Source organism: Simochromis diagramma, unplaced genomic scaffold (genome assembly GCF_900408965.1).
Source record: "Simochromis diagramma unplaced genomic scaffold, fSimDia1.1 OVJJ01000602.1, whole genome shotgun sequence".
Classification (NCBI taxonomy): Eukaryota; Metazoa; Chordata; class Actinopteri; order Cichliformes; family Cichlidae; genus Simochromis; species Simochromis diagramma.
Window position 1 is genome coordinate 8,992,887 of NW_024387040.1, and position 22,665 is coordinate 9,015,551.

The 22,665-nt window shown below is 41.4% G+C and overlaps 1 protein-coding gene across 3 annotated transcripts in view; it reads left to right on the top strand.

The window, feature by feature from the left end:
* myca (MYC proto-oncogene, bHLH transcription factor a) overlaps nucleotides 1–20,974 on the top strand; it is a 40,669-nt gene extending 19,695 nt beyond the window's left edge. Inside the window, exons 4-5 of one of the 3 annotated variants that reach the window (XM_040043650.1) lie at nucleotides 13,427–13,720; nucleotides 20,456–20,974. The gene's annotated coding sequence lies outside the window, so the exon portion shown is untranslated. The remainder of the gene's footprint in view (nucleotides 1–13,426; nucleotides 13,721–20,455) is intronic. The other 2 variants (XM_040043651.1, XM_040043652.1) reach the window with 2 other exon arrangements.
* Nucleotides 20,975–22,665: the final 1,691 nt, after the last annotated feature.

Below are 22,665 nucleotides of genomic sequence, written 5' to 3' on the forward strand. Positions count from 1 at the left end.
GCAGCTGTGACGAAGACACGAGTGTTCGATTGTGTCTGTTTTTACCGCTTTTCTATAACTGAAGAAGCTCAGAAGTTCCAGTAGTTTGAAAAGATGATACTTTGCTATTGTCCTGCTGGAGGTTTCTTCCTGTTAAAGTGGAGTTTCTCCTTCCCACTGTCACCAAGTTTTTCCTTAAATGTGGTTGTCTGATTGTCTGGGTTTCTTTGCCTTACAATATAAAGCACCTTCGGTTGTGATTTGGCGCTACATAAATAAAAATGAATTGAACTGCCAGCCCAGCTGCTAATACTGGCTTGACTGATTGTCGGGGTGCACTGATCTGAAATGCCATTCAGTTACCACTGATGCCTTTTAGTTACTGGAAGTGATCGATGAATGTCATATTAACATTCAGAGGTTCAGTGATGATCTGCCAGCTCCGCTTTAACCACCATCATCATCACTGCCTTATCATGTTCTACACGAAATGATAAACAATAAGATATTTAAAGTATCAGTAAAGTATTTATCTTATTTAAAGTATCAGTTAACACTGAAATAGCAGGCACTGCATATCTTACACTTGTAGAGCACAAAATAGACAAACAATAAAATCCCTCATAATGGGGAACACTTTAACACATTAATTAAGACATATTAAATCCTAGTGTAGTGCTGCGATTGGCTGGCAGCATGTCCAGTGTGTACTCTGCTCTCACCCTATGACAGCTGATACAGGCTTCAACCCCCCTGCGACCCTGAATTGGGTAAGTGGGGGAAAAAAATGGATAAATCCTAGTTGTGCCTTGGGCACAGAATAGTCAAGCGCTCACCCTGAATATGAATATAAAAATCATTGACTCCTGCTCATTAAAAAGAAGGATTTACTGCCGCTTCCATCACATATGCTGGTAAACTGATTATGTTTGGATCACAATAAGCTATCTAATGATATCACATAGCCTGAGTGGGGTTAATAATGGGTTATGAAAATGAAGGCCACAAATTACACATTTTTTAATATTTGCTTTCAGGTAATAAATAAAATATTTCAAATGAGACTCAAAGCTGAAAGGAAGAGCAAATATTCACATGTGGGAATCTGAAACAAACAGTTTTTGTTTGTTCTCAAATTACTGATTGAAACTTAGAAGGGGTTCGTTTAATTCAGGGAAGCCGTCCCCTCGTCTGCTCATGGACCGTTTTGAGGATTTTCTCATGCAAGCATCAAATATCCAGGACACGATTTCTGTGTGTTTTCTTTGATCATCACTTGTAAATTCAGCAAGAAGAAAAGTCCTGATTTGAAAATTAAATTACGATGGCACCGTAGCCTGCCACACTCCACAGTTACCATTTTGCTGCGTTCAACCAAGCCCTGATTAGCACCATTCGCAAAATGAACTGAGACTTCAAACAGAAACCAGAAAATTTCTGTTACCAAATTTTTTTTTCTGGTGCAGTTTCTACATAGTCATATGCAAATGCAGCTGTTTAGACGTTTATACACTCATCGTGTGGTAAACTGGGGCTTTTTGTGATTTCTTTGAACTGCTTTTCCAGGGTAGAGTCATTGTACAGATTCTACATCTTTTAAAAAACAAGAGGGTGCATGTTTGAATTTATTCATTTATTAAATATTTTCTCTAATCCACACAGTGTCAAAAGTATAGATGTATACATGCATTCCCATAAATGTTTCATTCAACATCCCTTAGCAAGTTACACCTCAGCCAGACCCTTTTGGTAGCCACCAACAAGCTTCCGGCCTAATTCTGGCTGGATTTTTGACCACTCTTCATGACAGAATTGGTAGAGTTCATTTAGATGTGTTGATTTCCTGGGACCGACACAGCTTTGAAACACAGTCCACACCAGCATCACTGTCCACACAGTGAAGCCAGGAGCTGACCAAGAACCGAGAAAGACGCCCCTGCTCCAAAGTCGACACCCTCGTGGTTGACTGAAACTGCTCACACCGACAAGCCAAATGCTTTCTGGAGAAGAGTTTTATAGCACAAGATGAAAATGGAGGTAATTGGCCACAATGAGGCAAATGTGGAGAAATAATGTTGAAGCTTTCAAACCGTAGAGCACTGTACCAGCTTCAGGCATGGTGGTGGTAGCATGATGCTCTTGGGCTGCTTTGCTGCCAGTGGTACTGATAAATTTCACAAAGTGGATGGAATAACGAAGGGCAAATTTGGTGAAACCACCTCCAAATTCTTCATCACCTCAAATCAACAGCTAGATAGTTAACACTTGGACACAGCTGGATGTTCCCAAACATATATCAGAACAGGTTTAGGAATGAATAAAGCAAGCTAAGACTACTCTTAAATGCCGAGTCTGTGCCAGGAAACCAAACCAGTTAAAAGGAACTTTTCCAATTCTGCCAAGAAGAGTGGTCAAATATCCAGCCAGCATTATAGTAGACTGTCAAAGCGTCTGGTTGAGGATCAACTTGCTAAGGAACAGTATTAGTCAGGGTGTTTTTATATATTGGAGCCTGTATGCATACTTTTGACCATGTGTGGATAACAGAAAACACAAAATAAATTGTCTCACAACTGTGTGTTTACAGACACCATATAAAGACATACATTTATTTCCTACATGGTGACAAGTAAACAGCTTTTAATGTATGTAATCCAAACATGCTTGCAGTTTTCTTTGTAAAGACTGACACTTTCTGTCCCCGAGGATTAATTAATGAATAGAATTTGGCTGTGTTGCAGGTGCACTGAAAGTAGTAAGTTGCTCCATCAGCCATCCAACTCTCACAGTTTTCAATGCATTTAGTATTTTTAATGTGTGCCAGATTTTTTTTTTTTGTCTGATTACATTTATGGACTTGTGAATCTAATCATCAGGTTCTGCCAAATGAGACAAATTCATCACCAGGCTGGAAAAATGCCTCGTCTGTGCTCTGCCACGTCTCGTGAGCCTTTCATTCACACAGCAGATTGTCCGCGCTTGTCTAAGATTCACGAGAAATTGTGCACATCTCGGATCAAGGCGACGGTTTAAAACTCCCCATTAATTGTTGTAAACGCACAAATGGAATCTTTTGTTTCACACTCGGATTTGGAGAATTGAGCGGGCCTCATCCTCCCGTGGTGACATTGGACATTGTTTCCTCTTCCTGCTGATGGCTGTTGTTCTTTTCACTATCGTAGAGAAGCAGGCTGGGACTTTTTTCAGTTGCTGCTGATTCACCACAGATTAGATTGCTGTTCTTATGTGTGAGATTGCTCAGTTGCACTGTAACATTACACGAAGCCCCGAGGTGTAAAGGAAGTTCTCTTTTTTTATAGCTGTTTTAACAGCAGCACATAAAGAAAAAGACTCTTTGATGTGTTGGTTTACTTTGATAAGCCGTGTCCAAAGCATTCGTGACAGATTTGGTGAAACCCCAACAGCTGATCGTGTTTAGTAGCTTACTTCCATCGATCATTTACCCCCGAGGTTAAACTCTTGCTACTCTCTGACTGATCTTGGCACTTTTTCGACTTACTGGCAAGAGAAACAGATGCTTCATTTATGGAGAATTAGCAGCATCTCGAAATGTTAACTGATTAAGGATTAAAAAACAAGCGAGTAGAGTCCCTTCACTGCTCAGATGCTTTTGTCCTCTCAGTCTTACCCCCTCCCCCGTTTTTCTTTCCTGCAGCATGCATTCTAAATATCACCAAAACTCTCAAATTCTCACCCATTTTAGCAACTCTTTAAGCTGCCAAATGATTGAGATAAAAAAAACTGAAACAGAGGCAGTTTTGTTGCTTTATTGCAGAAGGAAGCAGCTTAAACGCTTCAAATGCAGTCAGATTTTCACAGAAGTGCTATTTAGCTGTGTTGCTTTTCAGTTGTTATTTCAGTTGCAGGAACACCAAAGTCTTCATATTTATATAAAAAAAAAACTGTGAGTCAAAGATAGACAAAAAACATCCAGGGAAATCCCTCTCCCTGCTTTTATTTCTTATATTATGTTGAAAACAAACACTACTTTTCTTCTTCCACACTCATGAAATGTGGAATTTTTATGTTTTTAAACATATTTTAACAAAAATACCTTTTTGTTTAAAAATTCTCTTTAAAAAGACCTTTTGCTAATAATTTCTTCTTCTTGTCCTCAGATGTTGGTATCAGTCAATTTTGTAATATTAAAGTTTCACACATTAGCCAAAAAAAAAACCAATGTCCAAGCTTGTCATATTCAGCTTGATTCAGTTTTATTTGTTTATTGCCAAACCACAGCAGCCTCAGGGCACTTTATATTAGAAGATAAAGACTCTGTAGCAATATACAATCCACTGATCAGGAATTTAGTGAAGGTGGGAAGGAAGAATTCCCTTTTAACAGGAAGAAACTTCCGGCATTACCAGGCTCTAGAGATGAGGGGGGAAAAGGACAGCAAGACATACATGCTACAGGAATGAGTATAAAAAAAAGTTAACGACGAGCAGTACAGGGTGAGACGAGATGCATGGAAATGAAGTGCTCAGTGCATCATGGGAAGTCCCCCCAGGAACCTGAGACGCAGCATAACTGAGGGATTGTTCAGGGTCACCTGATCCAGCCCTAGCTATGAGTTTTATAGAGCCTGCATTCTCATTTGGGGACATTATATTTGGGCTTTTCCGTACCTCAAACTTCATTGTGTTCTTTTAGCCTTTGTGCCCATATTAGGGCATAATATTAGAAACAACAACAACAACTTTTTATTCAAACATGATGTTTATTTTTTAAACTTATCAAGTCCAACTAATCAAAAACTCAAACAAGAGCTCGGGTCTCAGGAGGATATCTAAAAGGATCCTAAGAGTAGAGAGGGCGCCTGATCTCCTGCAGCTTAACATATTCACCATTCTTTAGTTTTTTAAGAGGTGGAACTTGTATTACATACATAAATGCATGCACAGGTATCAGATTAGTGGTAGAGACATATGCCTGCTGTAAACTACACCTGTGGTTATAAAAACTTTAATTATTTGGTGTTAAAGGAACTTTAAGTTGAATAAAATCAAACAAAAAAATAAAGGAAATTCAAGGCGCTTGCTTAAACTCCAGGACCATCTTTTACTCTCTTGCTGTTGCAGAATGAAATGTGAACAACATTGAACGAAAGCTGGATTTACTGACTTAAAGCTGGTTTATACTTCCTTCCTGATTCATTTGAATAAAATTTTGTGATGGCCAGAAAACAAAACCCACCCTGGAGTACCCGCATGCTTCACGTTTCTCTGCACTTTGGTTACGTAGAGCACGTTCAGTATTGTTTCTGTTGGGTTCTGACCAACATGATTGTGGTGCTTCTCACTTTACCTGGATGGGCTGCCCAGGTATATTCTTGCATCATGTTTCACTACTATTCGGCTGACCTGGTGACTGTTACGGTTGTCCTGCATGTCACTGCAGAGAGTCTCTCCCCTCTTATCTACAGAAGTCCTTGTTCTGCTTTGGAAATCTCTAACCAGAACCTGCAGGAGGTGAGAAGTGGTTCACTTGCTGCTGTGCCGAGCTCTCTGAGGCTGCATAGCAGAACAAGGACTGCTGTCATTTCCTGCTGTTCAGCTCAGTGGAGTTCAGGGGAAATAGCTTTTTTAGTTTATTGCTGTGCTGCTACTGCCACAAACTCAAATAAGGACAAATAATATGAATCATCTAGACTTTCCAAATTTTAGAACCAAATGGAGCAACTTCTGATCAGCAAAGGACTCACTGGATGGAGTTAGCAACCCTCAAAAAGATTTCACAGTTTTTCAGCCTTTTTTAAATGAGGGGGTTCAGTTTGCATCGCATGAGAAATTTGGATGTTGTAGTAAAACTGCTAGTTTAGCCACTTTTCCAAACTCGGCGTATACCAGCTCTGTTCCTGAGGACTTAAAAGTGTGTGCTTTGTGGACAGTAAGCTACTTAGCTGAGCAGATTATGGTAACAGAGCAGAGAAAAAAAGTTTTAATCACTTTCTTACACTTTTTCTTTTGAGTTTTCAAAAATGTAGAAATAGACGACGTCCTTGAACCTCTAAATGTTGAGTGTGAGTCTGCTAATAAAATGCTTGGCAGAGTTGCTGTGTCCACTTACTGTATATATTGCTAAAAGCTATGATTGGATAGTTTGGGGGAGGGGTTTAGGAAAGAGCCAATTAAGAAAGAAAATCCAGAAACCTCAGTGCTGCGTGCCTTCATTCTTGCGTCCTGATGAACGCCGTGCTCGCAGCTCATCATATAGCTCGTCGTCTTTGTGTGTAATGCCCTCGGATGGCAGTCTAGCCCACCTCGGTTTAATCCCTTTGGCCCTGAGCCAACTGTAAATGCACAGATTGCCTCCTTTCACAGAGACAGCAGCGTCAGCAGGGCCCCGCCTCTCCGCTGAGACCCCCCAACCGAGCAAACTCCCCCTCCCCGGGGGTCGCCGTCTCTCATGTCCTGAAAAGGAGGTTGAACCTGTGGGGAGCCTGTGGGTAACTGTAAAGTGGCCTGGTACTCATCAGCTGCTGGAGGTGTTTTGTCTACAGCTTTTTCATTCATTTACTCTGCAGTGTGAGTGTGCCTTTAACATTAAACAAGCAAAGGCCGACTTGTAAATATTTAGCCTTGCATGTTCAAGAGAGTTCAAAAGAGGCCGAAGAAGTGAATGAGAGGACACGCTCGTACTTCTGCAAGTCGGATAAAAGAAGCTGAAGTAACGTGTCCGTTAAACCTGCAGCGCAGTGGTCAAGAGGCAGCAATTAATCACAGCTCTGTGTCCTTATTGTTGAACAGAGGACACAGAGCTTCCTGTTTCACATGTCTCTTGAGTTGTTGATTAATGCAGTGCCTCCAGCATCATGTGAAGCCAGATTAGTTATTGGTTGTTGCTTAAAGCAGCAGGCTTGCAGCAGAATGAGGGTCTTTGAGTGACCGCCAGCGGATGCTTGCTATAACTGCTTTAATGTTTGGATCAGTTTGTTGGTGACAGTGAGATGATTTGAATAAATTATGATTTATTTATTTTTTTTGGTGCCAGTTTAGCTAACTGGTCGAGCAGGGTGACATTCGCCCCATGGCTTAAATGCAGAGGCCCGAGTTCGAGTCCAACCTGTGGCCATTTGCTGCGTATCCTCCCCTCGTTTCCTGTCTTGTCTTTACTTCAAATCTGTCAACAAAGACAAAACCCATCTAAATTTTAAAAAAAAATCTATATAAAATTGAGCAAATTTCAGTTAAAAGTTAACATTTTATCTCCATATCGTGAACATTTTTCCAGTTGCATCAAAGTGTGCATTTGCCACAATTTTCCACAATCTAACAAATTTTTTTGACCAACTTTGAGCATTAATATCGTAATAAATCATGGTTTTAATAGCAAAATGTCACCAATTTAACAGTTTAAAGATTGAGTCATGAATTCTTTTGTGTCTATTGAACCTAACAAATTTAAAAAAAAGAAATAAAATATTAATTTGCCTGAGTTTTAATTTGGGATATTTTCTTCATCCAGCTGTTGTTTTTGTTATTCATTGCTTAAAATCTATATAATTTTTTAGGTTATTTGCGATTTTTCAGGTGACAAAATAGGAAAAATTGATGATGTAGAAGTATCAAATGGGATACATTTAGCATCAATCCGCCTCATCTGTTGTTTTTGACTCTTAAGGAGTTTTGAAGACTGGACGTTTTGCAGTGTGATCATTTCACAATCCACCAAAGGTCGGCATTTCAAAAGTGACGTAGAAGCATTTTTAGGTGGAGATAACATGACCACACCTTTCAAGTATAGAGGGTGTGACGTAACTGAAAGATAAAAGACAGCTGGGGTAGTTATCTATGCATTTGTGACGCATCACTGCAAACGTAAGACAAACATGCATTCGTATATTAATGAGAAAAGTAATCTGCATGTGGTCACGCCTCCAACGAACCCGAAAGAAAAAATCATGCCTGAAATTTCACATTATTTTCAGAGCACGTAAAGCAGCATCTTAAAATGAACAAGAATTTAAAAAAGCAGAAGCATGGTTTGAGTAGATTTCTCTCCAACACCACCACTGTTACATCCCACAGCAAACAGGAGAACTAAAGGCCAATAAATGATGCTCGAAACAAAGGAAGATGAGATAAGATAAGATAACCTTTATTAGTCCCACACGTGGGAAATTTGTTTTGTCACAGCAGGAAGTGGACAGTGCAAAAGTTATGAGGCAAAAAATTAGAATACAATAAGAATAAATACAGTACACAACTGTACAGAATAGAATAAAATACTATATACAGTAGAATAAAATAAAATAAATATACAATAAGATAAAAATAGAATACAAATACAAATACTATATACAACTGAGTAAAAATACAACGATGACAGAAAGGATTATTGCACTTAGTATTATTGCATATGTATGGATGTGTGTGCTTGATCAGTTAAAGTCTTTATTATGGAGTCTGACAGCAGTGGGGAGGAAAGACCTGCGAAATCTCTCCGTCCCACACCGTGGGTGCCGCAGTCTCCCACTGAAGGAGCTGCTCAGTGCTGTCACAGTCTGCTGCATGGGGTGGGAGATGTTGTCCATCAGGGATGACAGCTTAGCCGCCGTTCTCCTGTCACTCACCACCTCCACTGGGTCCAGAGGGCATCCTAGAACAGAGCTGGCCCTTCGGATCACCCTGTTCAGTCTCTTCCTGTCCCCAGCAGAGATGCTGCCGCCCCAGCAGACCACGCCATAAAAGATAGCAGAAGCCACAACAGAGTCATAGAAGGTCTTCAGGAGTGGGCCCTCCACTCCAAACGACCTGAGTCTCCGCAGCAGGTACAGCCTGCTCTGCCCTTTCCCGTAGAGGGCATCTGAGTTATGAGTCCAGTCCAGTCTATTGTTCAGATGAACACCAAGGTACCTGTAGCTGTCCACAGCCTCAATGTCCATACCTTGGATGTTCAGTGGTTGCAGTGGAGAATGCTTGTGCCTGCGGAAGTCTACCACCAGTTCCTTGGTTTTACTGGCGTTGATCTGGAGGTAGTTCAGCTGGCACCAGTCCACAAAGTCTTGGGTCAGACCTCTGTACTCCTTGTCGTCCCCATCAGTGATGAGGCCGACTATTGCAGAGTCATCAGAGAACTTCTGCAGGAAGCACTGGGTGGAATTGTGGGAGAAGTCTGCAGTGTAGATGGTGAAGAGGAACGGAGCCAGAACCGTTCCCTGTGGGGCCCCCGTACTGCAGACGACCCTGTCCGACACACAGCCCTGAGTCCTCACATACTATAAACCAGAAATAGCTATAATCTCAGCCATTTTCTTTAACTGCTGCAACGGACTTCAACTCACCTGCCTTACCTAACCAAAAACATTTGTGAGTGGAGATTATGAAGTCATTTCAAATAAAACCCATGTTTTATTTGAGCTATCCACATTATGTTGGGTCTTTTGAGCCAGGTGGTAACACAAACGGTGGGAAAATATATCCCTGGCCCCAGTCTCCTGAAACTAGTAGACAAATTAGTAAATCGATTGCCTCAAGACCAATTAGATGTGTGCACGGTTAACTGCACACAGTCAAAGTAGCATCACAAGACACACAAGGTACAGTGAAACTAGTGAACGCACAGCACCAAAAGTGATGGCAGCAGGCTGCTCACACTGAATCAGATTCACTCTGACTGCCGAGCTGCTTCTTTTCATTTGGCAGAAACGGCAGTGAGGAGGAGACGTCAGGAGGGGCAAACAGAGGCTCCAATCCTGGGTGGAGGTTTGAACCTACTGGTTAACACAATGAAACCAAGAAAAGGTGAATTTCTCCCAATAGATGCAAACTTTATTATTCGCACTCTGGGGAAATTCACATGTACAAATGTTTTGAAAATTATTCGATCGTTTACACACTTAGAGAAAAAACGAAGCTGTCTTCTTTTAAAAAACGCTTTTTCATTCATTTCTTTAGAAGAAGAACCGTTGATGCCGTTGCCATTGGGAAATTTTTAATTGTAAATCTGTATGCAGACATACGTTGCACATATGTGTGGCCGATAAAATCAATGAATGAATAATCATTTGTTCGCTTGTGTGCTTTTGGTTTGCATGTTCCACATTTTATCTAAAGTCTGTCACGCAGTCCACTGATTGACTTATCGGACGGTGCGGTCAGAAGGTCATGACCCTTAAAAAACACTGGAACTACATTAGAGGAAGTTGTGCAGCTAAACTTAACATTTTTACTGCTTTATCAATTCATAAATTTCACATCGGGACACATTTGGCTTCTTTAGATGCTTTTTTTCTCCCCTTTGGCTACCGCAGCGATCCTTCGTTATTAAAATCTGAGTAATCAGATCTTTCATCTCTTGTGAAGTTCATTTGTCATGTGTCACATTGGTATGAAATTCATGCCTTGACTGCTTCCGCTTTATTCCCGTGTCTTCCTGAACATGCCCGGCTGAAGCAGCTGCTGCTGCTTTTGCCCTCTGGGCACAAAAATACATGAAATTCCTCGTGACGTTGGGAAAAATCGGACACGGTGCAGCTTCATTATCTAAAGCATCACATGGTTCACGGTGTGAACTGACATCATGGAAAATGTCAGAGCTGACGGTGAGAAGGAGAGTTTTCATGAAAACGTTGTCTAAAGTTTGAACTCTTTAAGTTCATGTTTCTCCTACGTTAGGACATTAGGGGAAATTAGGGGCCTAAAAGCAGTGGAAAGACCCAAACTTAATTTTATTGCTGGTTATCTGAGGATGATAATGGTGTCATTCTTAAGGCAGGAAATAAGCACTGTTGCATCAGCATGCTAATGTGAGGGCTGGTTGTTCCTTTATTGGATTTGTGTAGGATGTTTCTTAATGACTGGATGTGGAGATGAAAGGAGAATAAACAGGAAGAAATTCCACAAATGTCACCGGGAACAGTATCAGCGTGACCATGTGAATTATATCCCTCTTACAACTATTTCTACTGTGTCATAGAACAATTTCACGCAAATGTACTCATTAGCAGAGGAAGTCAGTAAAACAAAGCACAATGTGGACAAAGCCAGTGGTTTGTCAAGTTAGATTATGACCTGGCGTCCTGTAGGTGACCCCAAATCGGTAGTTTGGCTTTAAAGATTCTCGGATGTTTGCTGCATTATCCACGTATGTTCAGTTAACATTCACAATAAAAATAGGTTAATAAAACATTTCCTGAAGCATAAAAGGGTCCTCATTTGATCCCAGCATCATGTGAAGCACTCACCGGAAGTAATAGATTTGATTTTTAGTTTGCTGCTATCTCAGTTTATGCATGTTAAAGCAGCTTTTGCAGGTATTCTGCTGGTCTGGAGAAGGGGCACCTTGACTCGAGCATTAATCCTTTCAAAAGAAATGCAGACTTAAAGTATTTTTGGCAATTAGAGAAGAGATGGAGACCCGAATCAGGTGATAAAGAATAAACCTTCTGTTTATGAGTTCTAGTCCTGAACTTTTAAAGGAAAATTCAGACGCCTTGATTGGTCTGATTTATCCCTGAAGTATGGAGTGCGCACGGCTTATTAACCCCTACGCCAGTGTGTTGTGGGCTTTGTGACAACTATATATTATTACTGAAAGATGGCAAGAGTTTTAGAAAATAGTCACATGAAGGAACAGATGGGCATGTGGATAAAAGGAGAAGTGAAACGTCTCCTGGCTTCTCCACCCACCTCACAAACTCTGCCATTCTCTAAAAAACAGTAGTTCTGTCTCAGCTGTCAACACTGCCATTAGACGGCTTTTTCGTAACGATGAGACACGTCACAGCGGCACTGTGTGACACTCCTGGATGAGAATGCATTTTTTTTTCTGTATTCGCAGTTGCAGCTTGGCACATGAATGATGGCCCATCACCTAAAGAAAAGCGGAAAATAGTGAGTAGAGATTATTGTGCAAGCAACCTCAACCGGACTGTGTCATCTGTGGGGAGAAGCTGGGCAGCAGCTAGTTTTCGCGCCAACGGTGACGTCACAACCGCAGTTGCACGCCATGTTTTAGTGTTGCTTCAGCTAATACTCCACCTGAACGCAACCTGGTAATCAGTCAAGGGAGGAGATGGAAGGCAGTTAAGGTAGAGGTGTTACGACAGATCTGTTGGTGGGCATCGCAGTAAACACACGCTGTAAACTGGTGATCGTACATGAGACACAAACGTCTTATTGGGGGCTTTTGAATAACGTATGAACTGCAAAAGAAGAAAAAATAAACTTTAATCAAAGTGAATCCAGGCTGATCGCAGCAGACCCTTGTGCTTAATATTCACACAAGATAGATGTGGTTTGAGATGTCACCTTAAGGAGAGACGCTACAGTTTATCCACACAAATCTCTATCAGTGCAAAGTTATTTTCAAAGGACAGCTCAAACTAATATCTCAGACTGCGCCGGCCGACTTTGAGTAACGACGCTGAGCTGTCGAGTAACGTGGAAATAAATGTGGATCAGCAGGCAGATTAATGATAGAAAATCCCACCCGACAACAAAATACGCATTCATGCATTATTCATGTGCTCCAGTCCACACTGGAATATACAACCGCGATCACTACCATATACACTAGTGATCACTTTCATTAGATGTGGCTCTGGTGTCATATCTCACCACGGTTTTTCCTTTTGGTTTAAATCACTCAGCTAAGGTTTCACCGAACACCTCATGTTTCCTGTATGTGTCAGATAGGGATGTTTGGTTTTGTTTTATTATGATGATTTTTTTCTTTTTTAAAATACTGCTCCAAAATGAGACAATCCAAGGTTTCATGAAGGACTATCGCTGCTTGAGTCTGAACACGCCCGTTTCACCCCCTCTTTGTCCTTGCTCGTTCTGAGATTGGGGGGGAAAAAAAACCCGGGTGACCATTCATTCTGCTCCTGCACCTGTTTAGTGGCGCGTCTTTCCCGTTTTACGTCTTGAATTTACAACCTTCAGCTGGAGGGACGACCTTTCACTCGGCCTCTGTGGCAGAGAGGCAGCAGCTGTGGTGACTTCACTGGCTCCTCGTGTAAAGAAAAAAAGATGCTGAAGGCGGGTGTTGGGGGTTCTCTTCTTACACCTTGAACTTCATAGCAGCTTGATATGACACACACTGCCTCCATCAGCTGTTAGTATCTATCTGATTGAGCTGATTTCAAAGATATGAAAAAGGCGCATTCATTCCTCCCTGTGGTCTCATTTGTACCCATTCATAAGAGTCAAAGAGAGGCAGGAAGAGCTAAGTGAAATGCCCACAGTTTTTCATATGTGTGGTCCCCCTTTTCTTTTCTTTTTTTCTGCGAGAAGGGAAACATTAGCAACGCTGACTCATTACAAAGAGCAGCTGAAAAGTCTGAGCCAATTTATTTCTGGTTTGGCAGAGAAAGGATAGTGTAGCACACTTCCACTGAAATTAGAGCGTCACAGTGTGAGATGAAGCCTCTGGTTTGTGAAAGGGTGATTTTTTTTTTTTCTTTCTTTTTTCTTTTTAGGAAGCGCTCTCTCAGCCCGCTGGCTTTCCTCTGGAGCAGCTGTCGGTCAGCGTCAGTTGGTGAATCTCGGAAACACAGATCGCTAATGAGGCTGGAGCTCTCGAGGACTGCCTGGCCCTGAACTCAGCATCACACGGTGCTAAGTGACGAGGATCCCCTGCTGCACCCGGGGAGGCTTATGCATCTGAAACGTAAATATTATATACGTCACGTCGAATCAGGAGACGGGTGCTCTCGTCTGGCTTTGAGATCTCGCTGTGCTCGGGGTGGTCCTGCAAACCCAGGAAAGTCCAGGTCAGACCTTTCACCTCCCCCGGTGCCCTCCTGTTTCGCAGCTCCGCTCAAGAGGTTTTTGGGTAATGAGCTTGTTGTCGGTGATGGATAGGTCGCAGATCGCGCTGGCATCGGCACTCCTTTACATTCCTGTCGGTTCAAGTTACAACAGAGACATTAAGCAGCTGGAGTGGGATGAGTTTTAAGGGGCAGACGTTTCATTCGGGTAGTGTGAAGCAGATGAACTTAGGTGAATGCGAGGGAAGAAAATTCAGTTGCCTTCGATTTGTCTGTGATTTTTCGTTTTAATTATCTGTGTAGCCAAGTATGTACGCAACATAAGAAAATCAACATAAATCAACATAAATCCAAATTACTGACAACCAATTTGTGAAGTGTGTTAGAATCTGAATATCCTCCAGTGAGATGGGCGAGATCCAAGCAGCTGTGTAGGTGGATAAACATGAGTAGCTGTTCCTATTGAGACAACTGAAGACATGAGTCAAAACAGAGGCAAATTCATAATCCGTAATTATGGAAAGATTAGGGATTAAAACACAACTTCAGACTCTGACTGGACCAGAATCACCTCAGAATTAAAGCTGTTTGTCACCAGATGTTGGCTGTGATACAGTTTTGTTGTTTACTATCTTTAAAGGTAGCAAAGAAGAAGCAATTTACATGATTTTTTTATGTATTTTGTTTTATGTAGGTATGCAGTACTGTGCAAATGTTTTGAGACACCTCTTATTTCTTGATATGTTGTTTGGAAAATGGGAAATTGGAGCCGCAATTTATTGAAGCATCTGCAAATACAGGATATCAGGCAGAGTTTGTACAGTTCTGATGAACTCAAAAGTCGATATTTTGTAAGACCACCTTTGTTCTCTTAGGAGAACTTTCTTGTAACTTCTTTAAATAGTGTTTAGAAATATTTCTCCCGGCTTCTTGAAGGACATTCAAAGCTCTTTTTGCTCTGTTCTCTGTCACGTTGATCCCACACTGCTCCAACATTATTGGAGCAGTGTGGTACAAGAAACACACTTCTTCTACCCATGTATGCTTTTACCGAATTGGCCCTGTGTTTGCGATCAGTGTTGTTGGGATCTCAAAATGTGATGGTAGTTTTCTCTAATTCCACTAATTCTGACAAGTTCTCCGACACCACTGCCTTAAATGCAGCTCCAAACCATGCATACAGATAGCTGTAGACACTCACTGTCGTACCTCTCATGACCTCCAACCATACTGGCGACAATTTCAATTTTTCAAAGTTGGATTCATCAGTCCATAAGACCTGTTGCCACTGATTTTGAGCTCCCTGTTCTTAAGAATAGGTTCTTGACAGCCACCCTTCCACTAAGACCGTTTCTGATAATGTTTTGATGGTTAGGGTGGATGAAACCGTGGCTCAGGGAGTTGGGAAGCGTATCTGTAACCGGAAGGTCGCTGGTTTGATCCCCGGGCTCTCTGTCCTGGTCGTTGTGTCCTTGGACAAGACACTTTACCCTACCGCCTACTGGTGTTGGCCAGAGGGGTAGATGGTGCAATATGGCAGCCTCGCTTCTGTCAGCCTGCCCCAGGGCAGCTGTGGCTACAACCGTAGCTTGCCTCCACTAGTGTGTGAATGCGAGAGTGAATGAATAGTGGCATTGTAAGGTGCCTTGAAAAGTGCTATATAAATCCAAACCATTATTATTATTAAAACAGTCCTTAACAGAAAACTATGGGAGAGTTGCATAATGTCTCTTTGAGGTGTCCTCGCCCAAAAGAGACAATCAGCAGAGGAACATATAATGTTGCTGCGCTGACAGATGTCTGCTGAGTGACAAGACTCTGCACGCAATGATTCTTAATTATTAGACTGAGATCTATTCTATCTTTTGTAAATCCTTTAAAAGCAGAGTCACAAGGTAAAGAAATTATCTCTGACATGGCGACAAAGAAATCAATTGTAGCGAGTCCTAATCTCACATTTTTGAAAATGCGAGGGTCTGAAGAGTAAGTTATCTAGCTTATGGCACCACGCAACCAAACGTAAGCCTCCTTAATGGCTTAAAATTTGATTATAGAAAATTAATCTGTCTTCTAAACGACCTTCATTTATACATGAAAGATGAAAATAACACATACAAGTAAAACCTTCTAATAACTTTCTGCTAATTAGTTTATTTATTTAAGGTAGAGAAGCAATGCGCATATTGGAAGAACATATTGGAATTCCATTGCACGGTGAGGCTGGACGCTTGTGAATGAATGAATGTTCGCCTTTTTAAAAGATCGGTTAGATTTGACAGCTAATGTGCAGCTTGTAGCACTGACTAGTCCATCCATCCATCGGGCTAACACAGAGAGACAGACAACACAATTTAGAATTGCAAATTGTACGGCACTTTCATTTATGCTCTTAGGCAATTTATACTTTATAAGCAGCAAAATAACCCCACGTATAAGACTGAGGTAAATGTCTTTGTACTGTAGGAGGAAGCTGGAGTTCCCGGAGGGAACCCACACAAACACAGGGAGAACATGCAAACTCCACACATATGGTGGAGTCAAACTCAGGACCTTGTTGCTGTGAGGCAGCAGTGATAACCACTGCGCCACCGTGCTGCCCCTGCTGAGAATTCATAGCGCAGAATTTGACTTTTGGTGGATCTCAGCCAACTAGTTCTCCCTGTGACCTATTGTAGACGTGACTCCCTTCCAGCGCCACTGTTATCAAATGACTGACCTGGTTTATTCAACATCAGATGAATGGGATTTCCCGCAGTGCAACAAAGTCACTGTGTGAAATGTCATTCGGGCTGCATGCCTCAGTGTTATACCTGCGGTTAGTTTGCTGCTTATAAAGTATAAATAGCGTCAGAGCATAAATGAAAGTGCCGTACACCATCAGAGCCAGATATGAGCACGCAGCGCCAGCCTCTCCATAATGCTTACTATAAAGGTACATATGACACTCTGCTGGTGGGATCACTCAGCTGCACTCAGATACCAAACTGCAAATAGGGGTGAGATCACGTGAATAGGCAGTGGGGCACGGTGCCAGCCGGGTCGTGTTGGTTACAACCTCGCCCACATTCCTTTTAACACTCAGTCACCCGCTGGAAATACATTTTCACAGACACGTGGCTTTCCTGCTTTAGCAACCGCTCAGCTGCCTGGGGAGCCAACCACTGTGTGAACCGTGTAACGCTTCTATAACAGGGCAATGATGGAAGCACCAAATATGTCAGCGTGACAAGATCCTCTGTTATTTAAGTGCTTTTAAGGCATAGCTATAAGTTTAATCTTATGTCACCACACATTCACTCGCTTATCATTTCAGATAAAACTAAAAAGATAAGGGGAAAATGCAACCTAGAGTTTGGTTGCATCTTTTTTGATTTCTTTTCTGCTTATTAAAAAAAAACTAATTTGGCAGGTGTCTGTGGGCTGTAGTGATGAAAGTGGTTAGGCAGGTTAGAGCCAGACCTTTGATGATTACACCAGTGTTGTGCCGCGTTGACATCTAACACCAACCAATCATGTGGTGGTGTCGGTTTTATTATTTTAAGGTTTTCTGATGTGTGAGACATATTTACACCAGTTGTTTTCGTGAAACACCCTCTATGGACAAGCAAGACCGTTTATTGTTAGTTTTTCCATTCGAAAGAAAAAAGGTGATGTCCCAGACTGTTGTTGTTGGAGGTTTGTTTTTCTTTTAAGCAACCTACTCAAGCTTAAGGTGACTCAACGCCTTCATCATGTGATTGGCAGATTTAGATTCCTGAGTAAATGCCCCATCAGGGGCAGTGACAGGAAGTGGAGGAAGACTGTGGCAGTCCCAGCAACACTGTGCTGCTTCTTTTATAATGTTGCCTTCAGCTTTATACCTAGAAGCTACACTAAACTGCCTGCCTGAGTGCTTGTTCGCCAAATTCATTAGTTTATTTAGTTACAGCTGGAGAAACTTTATTAGAAGCTTTGTCCAAACACAAAGAGCTTCGGTTTCACTTGATCCTTGAACTCGTAAAAGTCGCAAACGTGTTTTGAACTTTAAAGAAATGCATTTAAAATGATGCAAATGCCATTTAAACTATCACATTTGATTAAATCGTGCATTAAATGATCTTATAATGACAAAATCTTGAAAGCAGATGTTTTTTTTAGGGACCTAATGTAATTTTGTCTAGTAATACCAAAGATGAAAGCCTCCAAAGGAGTGCACAGTCTAATCAATAAACCTTTGTCTACAGGTGTTTTTTTTTAAGCAGGGATTTTACACTTTCATGATAAGAAAAAAAAAAATGGGCGGATTGATCCAAATATTTATAAGATCGATACCAGCGCTGGTAAAGGTACTGGATCAATACTATCACAATACTTTGTTTCTATCCTCTAGAGACGATTTCCATTAGCATCTACTCCTACTTGGATCGACTCGCCACGACTGGTTTTCCGTTATAATCTAGTACTACCTCATGTGCGTGGTTGTCATCATGGCAATCCTGCTGAGCGTCCCGTGATGTACAGTATGCAACACAAACGCTACAACAAAGTTGGACGTAGAGATATACCTGCTGCTCGGTCTGTGGCTTTTCGTCAGACTCGGAGGACCACAGTTTTTATTTTCATGAACGAGACGCTCTCATGACTCATCAAGTGACGTCATTGACCAGCCAATCAGTGGCATGCAGTCTGGTAATCTCACATTTTAGTACCTGCTTGAATCGCTTGGAACCCCGGATTGTGAAGGTACTAAAAAGTACCTGATACCAGGTACTGTGACCTAACGGAAAATCCTTAAAACCGTGGTGAACCATGCAGAGTCGATCCGAGTAGGTACTAATAGAAAAGGGGCTTAAGTTCTGTAGGTAGCCAGATGAACTGTAATAAATTAATAATTTGGGGGGGAATTAAAACTATACCTCAAAAATGCACTGATGTATTTACTGATGTTCAAATATTAATATTAATGTAAACACAGCAAAATATAAATAAAATGTATTTTATTTTTCTTTAAAACCTTCGCCAATTTGCAAATTCCAAACACAGAGCTCCCAGGAAAATTTAATTAGTTCTATGGTAAATGGTCTGTATTTGTATAGCATTTTACTTGGTCCTAAGGACCCCAAAGCGCTTTACACTATACACAATCATCCACCCATTCACACACACATTCACACACTGGTGATGGCAAGGTACAGTGTAGCCACAGCCGCCCTGGGGCGCACTGACAGAGGCGAGGCTGCTGGACACTGGCGCCACTGGGTTCTACGCGTTTGTAGAGAGGATGTCAAGTATTCACGAGTGGTTGTGGTCCATAACCGCCGTTGACTGTACTGTACTAATGTATCTGATGCCAAAGCAACCTTAACCATTTTAAGACGCTGGCCAATCAGAAGAAATCAAACAATTACACAGAGGACAGTCTGACGTCAAAAAGGCGATAAAGTAGTGTACCGTTGACATTGCGAGACCCACTGTGAATGCAGGAATTTTTTAAAAAGCTCCATTTTCCATGCCCTTACATGTGAAGTAAAGGCCAAAACGTATAGAAAATGCTGTGTTTAGGGGCTTGAAATTGTTTAGACTGGATTAGTTTGAGCTTGATGTTCATAATAACCGGCCAATAAAAAGCAGATCTCAGTGTATTGGTTAAATTATGATTCAAGAGCATTATACAATCATTTCAACACAGTCTCAAGGTAGTTTGTGAAGTAGTCACAGCCTCTGATCTACTGATTTGAGTGTCAAGACGTGAATTTCCCACCCTTATTGCATGTCCTTGAACACAAATTAGTTTTTATCTCTCGTCTGTACTGATTCATATCCACGGTGGTGTAGCAGGTCACGCTAGAGACCCAAGTCCTGCATGTCATAGATCTATATTACTTTTAACTTGTTTTTAATTTTAAAGGGCTTAGATTTAACAACAACTGATTACATTCAGCCACTGAAACTTCCTTATGTCTGGGATTGAAGCTAAACTCAAGTTTGGCGCTGTTTAATTGATGTCACCTGACATAATTGAGTCATTTGATTGGCCGATTATCTCTGCTTACTTGCTTCTATGCATTTTTATCGCAGGTACGATTTGATTAATGTGGGTTTCGGCTCGTCTGGACAGAAACATCAGCAATCTGTCAGCACACTGCAATCCTGTATGTAATGCATTACAGTGTAATGAGCTAGATCCAGGCTTTGGAGGGTCAAACTCATGAGGGGACACTGTGGACATAAAATGTAAGATGTGGCGGTGCGACAGGTTAATTGCAGGAAGCATATCAGGGTGATTTGGGTTCACCAGAAGTCAGAACTGATGTATTTTTAACCTGTGTGAAGAACCCGCTCAAAACAAAGAGGTGACACCTGCAAAAGGAGGCTATTTATTTTCAAATTCTGGCAGTTTTGTGACCCCACCTTTGAGCTCAATGCAGCTTTAATAGTTCCCAAAAAGAAGAGTAGAGCTTAACTTTATTTAGATCATTTACTTGTGCTAACTGGAAACCTTAAAGCTTCGATCTTAATCTTGTGTACTGTTTGATAGATAAACTGAGCTTTGGGTAAATGTGTGAGTGTTAAACTTTCCCCGCTCTCATCTGAATTTCACAGCAAATTTAGCACTGACTCCCGAGTCATAGTGAAAGGACAGCTCATTTACAGAGTTGAAAGTTTTTTTTTTGATAACTTGCATTATGAAACTAAGGTTTGTCCACAAACAGTCACATCGGGACTCTGACTCGCTCCTGTCTGCCCTGTGTTTTGCAGGCTTCTGCTGCTGCTGTGATGGTGGTGTTGCAGACCCCCCATGCCGGCCAGATCTTTCTGCAGCTTCTGCACCGACACATGATCTGACTAGGAAGGATGCAAAGGTGGAAGCAGACCGTGCTGGATTAAGTTTCACAGCATCTTACTGGAGCAAACACACACAACATACTGCAAGGTTTTCAGTAGTATCTACTTCCCCCTTTTTTTTTCTTTTTTTTTGTTTGAGAGGACACGGATACACCCTGACTGGGCCCCTGTAGTGCTCTACATTGTGGCTGGGAAGTACCTAGTTTTACAACTGTCATGCTGGCCTGCTTAAAGGGACAGTGCTGATCAATTCGAAGCACATATTGAGGGGTCTTTTAGTCACCCTAACAAGGGGGTCACATGGATGTTTGAGTCGTCACCTGATATGTGAGGAATGTGCAGTCAGAAGAGCCGTTTTCTGCATCAAGCACTGCATAAAAATACTGATTGATATTTGTTAAAAGAATGTCTTTAATAAAAAGTTGAATTGAATGGGGTGTGAGAGTTTCCTGCTTTTGAAAAACGAAAGAAAGAAGACTCACAGCTCTACAGGTTCTTTTTAGTCTTAATGCATAGTGGATTTGTTTTGAACTGTTAATGAAATCCAACCATTCTGAGGTGAAAGGGAATCTACCATGCAATCATTTCTAAAATCACAAATGTGTGTTTTCCAAGTGTTTTCTGGCACTTCACACTGTTGAATGGTAGGAAAAAGCTGCGCACTTTGTCTGAATACATTTCTCAGCGTTTATGAAGGCAGAGTCCATAAAAGCGAGTTGAGTGCGCTCATTACATTGATGCCCGTCCTGGGTGTTCTGCATCACTGCCCTCTGTTTACAGCTGCAGAGAGTGAAAGTACTTAATCTGTACATGAACTCTCTGAACTTCACCATGAGGGTCATTTACACACAATGGACACCGGGCACTGTAACAGTACTTACTACAAAATCCTAAACGATACACACGGACCTGGCCAGAAACAGTTCCTGTGTTAAAGACTTGGCACCTAATAGATAACACATCTCCTGATAGTAGTATAGTATAAAAAGAGCAAATGCTCATCATCTCTGATGGAGTAATCCCCAAAAATGACACCAAATGGTGCTGCTTCTCCTCTATGGCTGCTTTTAAGTCGGGGGTGGTCATTCCTATTAAAAGTACGAAGCATGAACGGTGCTTCAGGAAAACGCGATAAATGTTGCAGATTGTTGCCACTGTACCATACAAATGCCTATTTCTTTTCCTTTTTAAAAAAATATTTTGCAAGCTACATGCTTGGTCTGTGCTTACAGAGTAGCAGCAAAGAATGTGTCTGACTCGGTACACCACAGATGATCCATGATAGCTTTGCCTCTTGAATCCACACGACACCGCATGTATGAAATTCTGAAGGTTTCTTTTAAACCAGTTTGATAGCGATGGTAAAACTGTGACTCAAAGTCTATTTGAACACTTTTTTCCAGTTTAAAGAACATAGAGTTTACCGAGCACCAATTGTCGAAGCCATGTTTAGATTTCATGCTGCAAGTGATTATTAAACATTACAACCACTCTCACTTTCAGTTTCAGCCTCTTAAGTGGAGCGATAATTATCTGGCTAAATGTGTTTTCAGTCTGTGTGATTGTCTTACGCTACAAGACAATCATTTTGAACGCTACAAAAAAAAAACAAGAGAAAATTACTGTCATCAATAACATGCTTAAGAGAAGTAGGACAGACTTTAAACATCTGAATGGGAAGCACCTAGACGTTGGTAAGAAAAGAGTCCTGTACTGTGCAAAAGTCTCGAGATAACGCAATCTTTAAAATATGCTACTAGGAAAACGACAAATTGGTACAGCAGCTTATTGAAACGTGCAAACATACACATTGTTTTTTCACCTTTATTCTTCAGCACAGCCTGAACTCTCTTAGGCTTTTCTTCTCATTCTTGAAGGACATTCAAAGCTCTTCTTTGGATTTTTCTGCCTTTTGTTCTCAAGTCGGTCCCACATTGCTTCAGTAATGTTGAGGTCTGGGATCTGGGGAGGCCCAGATGATTGATAGAGCTCCTGTGTGTGTTTTATGCTTGTAACTGCCAGTGTGTTTGGGATCACTGTCATGCTGAACAGTGAAACCACTGCCAACTGGTGGTGGATGGTGAAATGGTGGATCAAAATCTGATGATATGCTTCTGTGTTCA